This window comes from Dipteris shenzhenensis, chromosome 27, assembly GCF_047967505.1.
Source record: "Dipteris shenzhenensis isolate YYH24624 ecotype China chromosome 27, Dip_SZ_1.0, whole genome shotgun sequence".
NCBI lineage: Eukaryota > Viridiplantae > Streptophyta > Polypodiopsida > Gleicheniales > Dipteridaceae > Dipteris > Dipteris shenzhenensis.
The window spans coordinates 32209323-32217140 of record NC_141622.1 but is presented as its reverse complement, the minus strand read 5'-3'; positions in this window follow the sequence as shown (position 1 = coordinate 32217140).

Genomic DNA, 7818 nt, shown 5'->3' with positions numbered 1-7818 from the left:
ATCATGTGAGTTCAACAGAAGGATATATTTAATGTCTAAATTTTACATAAATTAATTTACATAAGGGAGTTTTTTTAATGATTTTGTAAAAAATTTATAGATATTTATAAAAAAAGGGTACATTTTATTAATGGAAAAATTAGAGATAAGCTATTTTACAAATAGGCCTTGAATGCACGTGATATTAAGAGTTTATACATAGTAACCCCCCTGAGGTACTAATACTCCACACAAGTGTGTTTTAAGTCCACATTTACCCTCCAATTTACCCTCCAATGGAGGTAGGGTGCATTTGAATGTAGGTAAAATTTTTGTCTCTTCTGATCCATTCCATCAATGGTGATGCACATAGACTTCCTGATATCTAAAATAACTTCCTCCCTCCAAGAAGCATACATCATTCTAGCATCTTGCACATGATGTGAATGGATTTCTCTCCATCTTATATATTTTCCTCGATGTTTCTTGCATTTACTATGCTCAATGGCATTTTTCAATTCATCGGAAGTTTTGCATTTTGACATTCTTTGCTTTGATGGAGTCTTCACATTGCAAAATTGCCCACGCCAAATTTTATAAAAAGTAGCTCTGGAAATTTCTCTCTCTTCTCTGTCTTGCAATGTTCTACTAACAGAATCTAGCACAACCTTCTTTGTCATTCCTAGAGGAATCTTGATAACATTGGCACACGATACTTCCATCTGGCATTGTTTGTGGAAGATGAGGTTGTGGCAATGCATTGTCTTCAAGGATTTGCTTTAAAGTTGTTGTTGCATTCAAGGTGCTTCTTTGTTCTTTTAACTTGCACACATTTCCATGAACTCTATGAATCACATTATCTTTGACCTCTGCCCATATGCCCGGGGACGAGCATTTTCTGAGCGAAATCTTTCGAGCGTCTGAGCGAAGGAAAAAAAAAGCTTCCAACTATGCAAAAATATGACAAAAATGGATCAGAAGAAAACATAGTTTCACATAGAAATATGAAAAGTATTATAGGAATGCCTATTTTATACACGAATATTTATGTGAATCTTTGGGAATGGTGAGAACATAATGGGATGGCTTTTGAAGCAACCCACATATAGAGTAAACTTTTCTATGAAAATTCCCTTATGATCCTTCTTACAACTTTTTACTTAATAGGGGGTGACATTGAAAAACCTCTCTCAACCTATCTTCATGAAAGGGTTTCTCCAAAGAAAACTCATTGAAGCAAGCCATTAAGGTAGTTTCGCCAGCGAAACCCCTTTGAACAAGGTCTTTCAAGGTAGTTTCGCTAGCGAAACTACCTTGGACAACACTTTTAAAAGTGACATAACTTTCACATCCAATGTCCAAATATAGTCATTCAGCCACTCAAATTGATGGGAAAACCCCACTTGAGCACATCTATGGGGTTATATTTTGAAAAACCTTACATATATAGTATTAAATATTACATGTGTTTTATGAGAGTGATATATAAGCCCAAGTTAATACTTATTTACAGTAATTTAAACTTTTGTAGAAACATGTCCATAAATATCTTGTTATTAATACTATAAAAACACTTGAAAGATATTGCCATATGATATAAATGTGTTTAATAAGTAATTATTTATGTATAATATTATTATATTGAGAGTGATTATGAGGGGCATTTCTTAAATGAATTATTTTTCAATACTTTTTTAAGGTAATAACAAGGGTACAAAGGGATGTCTATGAATAACAAGATTTATGTTATGTAAATATGAATGAGTGACTAGTCTGTATATTTTTATGATAAAGGGATCTAGTTCTAATGAAAATAAAAGTGTAAAAACCATGTTTCCTAAAGAAATACTATTTTTAAAATCTCTTGAAAAACACACTTGTATAAACCTGCTCATAGGTTTTTGCTCGTAAAATTGATGCATCCCCATATGCCCCAGTAGGTACCATGTGATAATCCACTTAACACAACTGGTATCCTCGGTTACATATGACTAGTCCATTAACCATTGGCATCAACCGAGGTTTGCATAGCGTTGTATTTAAGACATAAATTTCAAGTTATCTAAGGAAGCAAGAAAATCTTGAAGAAGATGATTATATCTATGTGGCCTTGTCTTGCTCCAAATACCTACACATATGGCCTCACAATCTTCCTTTGTAACTCTTGTAAGGCAAAGTTTCTTACAGTAGACTTTCATTTCATTATAGTTTCTTGTATATTCTGTTCGGAGAGCATTACATGCCTCTTGGGTTCTAGAATTGGTGTCATGATTTGTCGCCTCTTAACACTTACATACTTTCTTTTTGAGCCTAGTAGCTTTCTTTTCCTATTCGACATGACATCGTTGTCAATTTTAGACTTCGTTTCTCCTGCATCTTCATTCGTGTAGTCAAATGTTGAATGGCCTTGAGAACTATTTGTCGATCTTGAATACCTTGGAAATGGCAATCTTTTAGACATTGAGTTCATTGAAGCCAATAGTTTGAATCCAAAAGTATGTTGTTGAATCGGCTCGATTTTAGTGTGAACATCATGACCAATGTCTGAAACAATGTCTGAATCAATCCCTATCCCACAAATTGCATCTATGTCTTCTAGCCCACCAGTGAGAACTTCATGGCCAATTAATATCATTATTATCATCGATCCTAGTTATTGGATCGCCTATCCCACAAATGGCATCGATATCCTCTACTCCTGTAAGTGCTTCATAACCAATATCACTAAATTTATCATTAACTCTTGTTATTGCATCGCTTTTTGTCACGCACCGTTCTTTCACAATCACGATCAAAACTGTAGCAAGATAATAATCACGAATGAACAAGAAGAGAGATTGTAGTATGAATCAAACTGATGAGTCTTTATAATAATTTTAGAGAAGAATCACTCCGTGAAGGAGCTCGATACCACCTGTCCACCCCCGAGCTATCTCACTCTCACTCTCACTCGCATGAAGATGTTCAAATCAGATGATCAAATGATCAAATCTCAATCACATTCTCACTCTCAAAATATCTTGATCTTATCTTCTTCTTTGCGCTGCCTCGATTCGTGTGCACTAAATTGTCACTTTCGCAATGCCTCGATATGCGTGCCTTCTCTTCGCTCGAGCAACCTCAAGATGCGTGCCTTCTCTTCTCTCTCGCTCAGCCTCGATATGCGTGCGTTGGATTGTATGTTTTTCTTCTCACGATCTCCTCTTCTTTTATAGCCTTTCATGACTCTAAAAAGAGCGGCCAAAAGCCTCCAAAATCGGCCAAAACCAGCTTTCCTCGAAAAGCGTGCGTGTGCTTTTCACCATCTTTAGCGTGCGCTTTTGATAGCAAATGCGTACGGAATCTCGACGGCATGAAAACGGCCCTGTTCGGAGCATCACCATGCCTGCCTCGTAGATCCAATGGACAAGCTCAATAGCTCATCTCGAAGATCGGATCTTCTTCTTTCCCTTTGCACGTGACCTTTCATGGCTAATTCTTCCATCTCGACCTCCATCTAATGCCTGCAACTCTTGACATGGAAATCTAGATGCACTTTTAGCTCAAAACCACTTTGTTAGCAACTTCTGACCTCCATACAAGCATGCAAACGAGTGAACCACAAATTTTTCACTAGGACAAAGTTTTTCTACTCAACAAGATCTAAAACTCTCTCATGCAGAATTTCATTAAATTATTTCTCTAACCAACTCAAAATCAAGCCACAAAATCCAGCTGACACCATAATGGACAAAAACCAAAATTTTTCAACCAACATCAAACTTTCCCAAAACATCAAAACCATCCTTTTTGAACACTATCTGTGATATATATTCCAAAATATTTCATATACAAAATTGGAGCGTCACACTTGTCCCACAAAGAGGATCAATATCCTCTATTCTAGTAAGCACTTCATGACCAGTATCACTAACTTTATCATTGACCCCTGTTACTTCATCGCTTGTCCCACAAGCATGATCAACATCCTATATTCCAGTAATCACTTCATGACTAGCATCATTGCTTTCTGTTAGTGCATTACTTTTAGATTGGGCACCCTTTAAATTTCATCCTCTATTATTTTGGTAGTACATCAGACTTGTGTTGTCCATCACATTAGAAGATACCTTTTTAAACACATGGGATTTCATGAATGCTACACCCCAAGTGATAGTATTCTGCACCTACAACTGTGATTCACCATAATCCATTGCACTTTGAATAATTCCTTCACTTGTCAACTTTATAGTCTTGATCATGCAAAGTATATTGTGAGCATAGCCCATAAATGTGCCAACTCCTAGTACTTCTCCTGACCAAGACAAAATATTAACCTTTTCTCCCTCAAGAAAGGTTTAAAATGTAATATCATGATTATGAAGAAGAGACTTTGGGATGATGTCATCCCGATCCCAAAGCATTCGTTGTGCTTGTATGTCAATAATTTGACATTCAATATTTATTTCATGAATTTTGGACTTGTCAATGTATAAATTCATTTTTAGACTATATTTCTCGGATAAAATTTAAGAAAAAACCCAATCTTCAAAGCACAGATGAAAACATAAAAACAAGCATTTTTTTTATATTTTTAAAGGAGATGAAAATAAAATTATAAAATTTAATGCAGCCTAGATAAGTTACACAAAAAAATAAGATTCAGCAGTTGTAAACTCTCTTAATATTTATAATGGTGTTAACAAACACCTTCAAAAGTTACAAGATTAAGGAAACTCTCACAATATTTATAAAGGTGTTGACAAACACCAAAAGTTACAATAAGCCTGAGATAAGTTACACAAAAAAAAAAGATTTAACAGTTGTAAACTCTCTTAATATTTATAATGGTGTTTAGCAAACACCTTCAAAAGTTACAAGTGGACGTAGAAAACTCTTACAATATTTATAAAGGTGTTGAAAAACACCAAAAGTTCCAATAAGCATCTCACTGGAAGGTAAATATATTTTCTCTCTCTATCCTAAATTCAACCCATTCAAGGGCTGAGCTCATCTCATCCTCATCGATGTAGTTAAAACTACAGAAGAGAAGTAAGGATTGATGAGTTTTCTCCTGTATAACACTTTGATTATTCTGAATGGCTTGCAATTCTTCGGGTGGAAATCTTCCATAATGAGCCACACACGAAGATATCTCACTTTAAAAGTCTGTTAGCTCTCTCCTATATCTATTTCACTAGTAGCCATACTTCTTTTCCCTTTCTCCTCCTTCTCTAAGCCCTTTTGATAAGCAAAGTTGTCCTTCTCGTACTGGGTTAATGGAGCTGGATTTCACTTTCTCTCCTCTCTCTTCCCCTGGTTCCTGACAATCCATAGTTTGGTGTTGCTAATGGCTTGCTCGGTGGAATCGATTACTTCAAAAAGATGCATGGAAATGAGAGGAGGTAAGGCAAGATGAAAGGAGAATGCTTGAGGAGAGGAGGTAAGGCTATGGGCAAGATGGAAGCAGTAAGCTTGAGGAAAGGAGTAAGGTAAGTAGAGCAAAATGGAAGAAGTGTTTGCTGCGGGCGAGATGTAGAAGACGAACAACTAGAGAGGGATTTATAGAACTACAGACTCATAATGGGAGATGAAAGATTAAGAATAAAGAATTGGGAGAGGCTGAGATGACTAGATTGTGTGAAGTAACTGATGCAAGACCGTATTGCAAGACATGTGAGACAATAGATTTTGAGTACATTGAAATCTATAAAATAAAGTGATGGAATACAAGAATGATAGAATTATTAGAATCTCATCATGAGATATTTTTTATATATAATAAGTTAGACTTGCAGATGCAAGACTCTAATGCGAGACAATAGATTTTGAGTACATTGAAATCTATAAAATAAAGTGATGGAATACAAGAATGATATAATTATTAGAATCTCATCATGAGATATTTTTTTAATATAATAAGTTAGACTTGTAGAAGCAAGATTGTAATGCGAGACATGTGAGATGATAGATTTTGAGTACATTGAAATCTATAAAATAAAGTGATGCAACATAAGAATGATATAATTATTAGATTTTCATCATGAGATATTTATTGTATATAATAAGTTAGACTTCGAAAAAAGTAAAACCGATTTAATAAATTTAGAGAGGTGAGTTGTCCATTGAGTGAAGTAAAAAATGAAAGATCGTAAATCTGAGAGACACATGAGATGATAGATTTTGAATCAGTTTAAATCTATGAAATAAAGTGATTGAAGACAAGGATAATATAATTATCAGACTCCCTTCTTTTATCCATCCTATTGAAGATGTGGAGTCTAGAATCGACAATCTCAAAGAATGGATTGCTGACTAAGGAACAAGGAGAGACACAAGAATTTGAGAAGGCTCTCCAGTGACACAGATGTAGAGAGAGGAATTCGATGCACAGAGGTAGACAGAGAGGAGAGGGAGGAGACTCAGAAGATAGCAGAGAGCGAAAGACTTTTACAATGTATTATAGAAGCATGACAAGATCTCTTGGACATGGGATGTTGAAAGAACAATAAGGGCCTCCCAAAGAGATTATAAAGAAACAATCTATGACTGCTTGAATTTCTTCCTTCATTGTAATTATGTTGAGGATACAAACGTGGAGTCCATGAAAGATTGGATTATTGAGAAGATAAATGATGAGATCTTCTAGTTTGATCTCGGCTTGTGTGGCCTGTAATAGTTTTGTATTCTTTGCAACAAGTCTGGTAGGGCTGAGCAGATCATATTAGAATTAATAATACAATTTATTTTTTTAGAATTGATAATACAATAATAATACAAATTGAATAAATATCATAAGTAAATATCCTAATGTATTGTAACATTTAACATAAGTTAAAAAAACACTATCATTAGTCAACACAAACAAGATAAAAATATTCAAGGACTCATGTTTAATTTTACATGCTTTACAATGGAATAGAGTCTAATGAATCCTCTTGAGGCTATGATGCTCTAAGAGTACATTGAGTCTCTACTTCTTGTGTAGTATTAACTAGAAAAGAATTTGAGACAAGAGGCTAGACGTTAGGCATGTCGACGCTCAAGGGCCATATAGGAAAAGGGAACATGAGGGGAGAAGCATTAACATGGTTGGGGAAAAGGGATTAAGAGGGGTGGGAATGAAGAGGGAGTCTATGGCACAAGGGGAGAGGGAGAGGGGAAAGAGGAGCATGTACATAATGGGATGAGGAATGTAGAGATGGAGACATCAAGGGACGAGGGTCATGCTTTATTTGAAAGGAAGGATGGGGGGAAGAAATCAAAGTACTAGCTAGGTGGCTGTACAGAGCATCTTCCACAAGAACGGCCATGGTTTTTATTCACCATGGAGATTTTCTGAATCTGTAACAATAGCAAAGGAGAATGAGTGTGTCCCATCAAGGAATAGCCCCCTCCTTTTATAGACAAGAGAGGGGGTCTCTCCCAATAAATGCATCCTCCCTCATGCATGGTGTGTGTGGAAGAGTCTCCCATGTGGGCTAGGTGGTTACGCACTCTCAATTGTGTGCGACAACCCTTTGCCTCATTTTTCCACATAAATCAACCCCCATATCCCAAGTCTAAGATACTCCCTTGGTCTCTTCCCAATTTTATAATACGTTCAAACATCTAGGAGGACAAGTGGAGGGTTGGCACAAGGAATCTTGCCACCTCATCCTACTTTCCCATTATTTAACTTGCATTCTTGGACTTTCTACACCAACCCCACATGGGCCTATCCTACATGGAGGGAATAATCCAATATAAAATCCATCTTCACCTATTTGATATTACTTCTCCCATGTCCCTTGGGCCATATCTCACTAAATGCAGGCATGGGACTGCCTAGGTGGAGGTGTGGTACATGGAGGACCCATG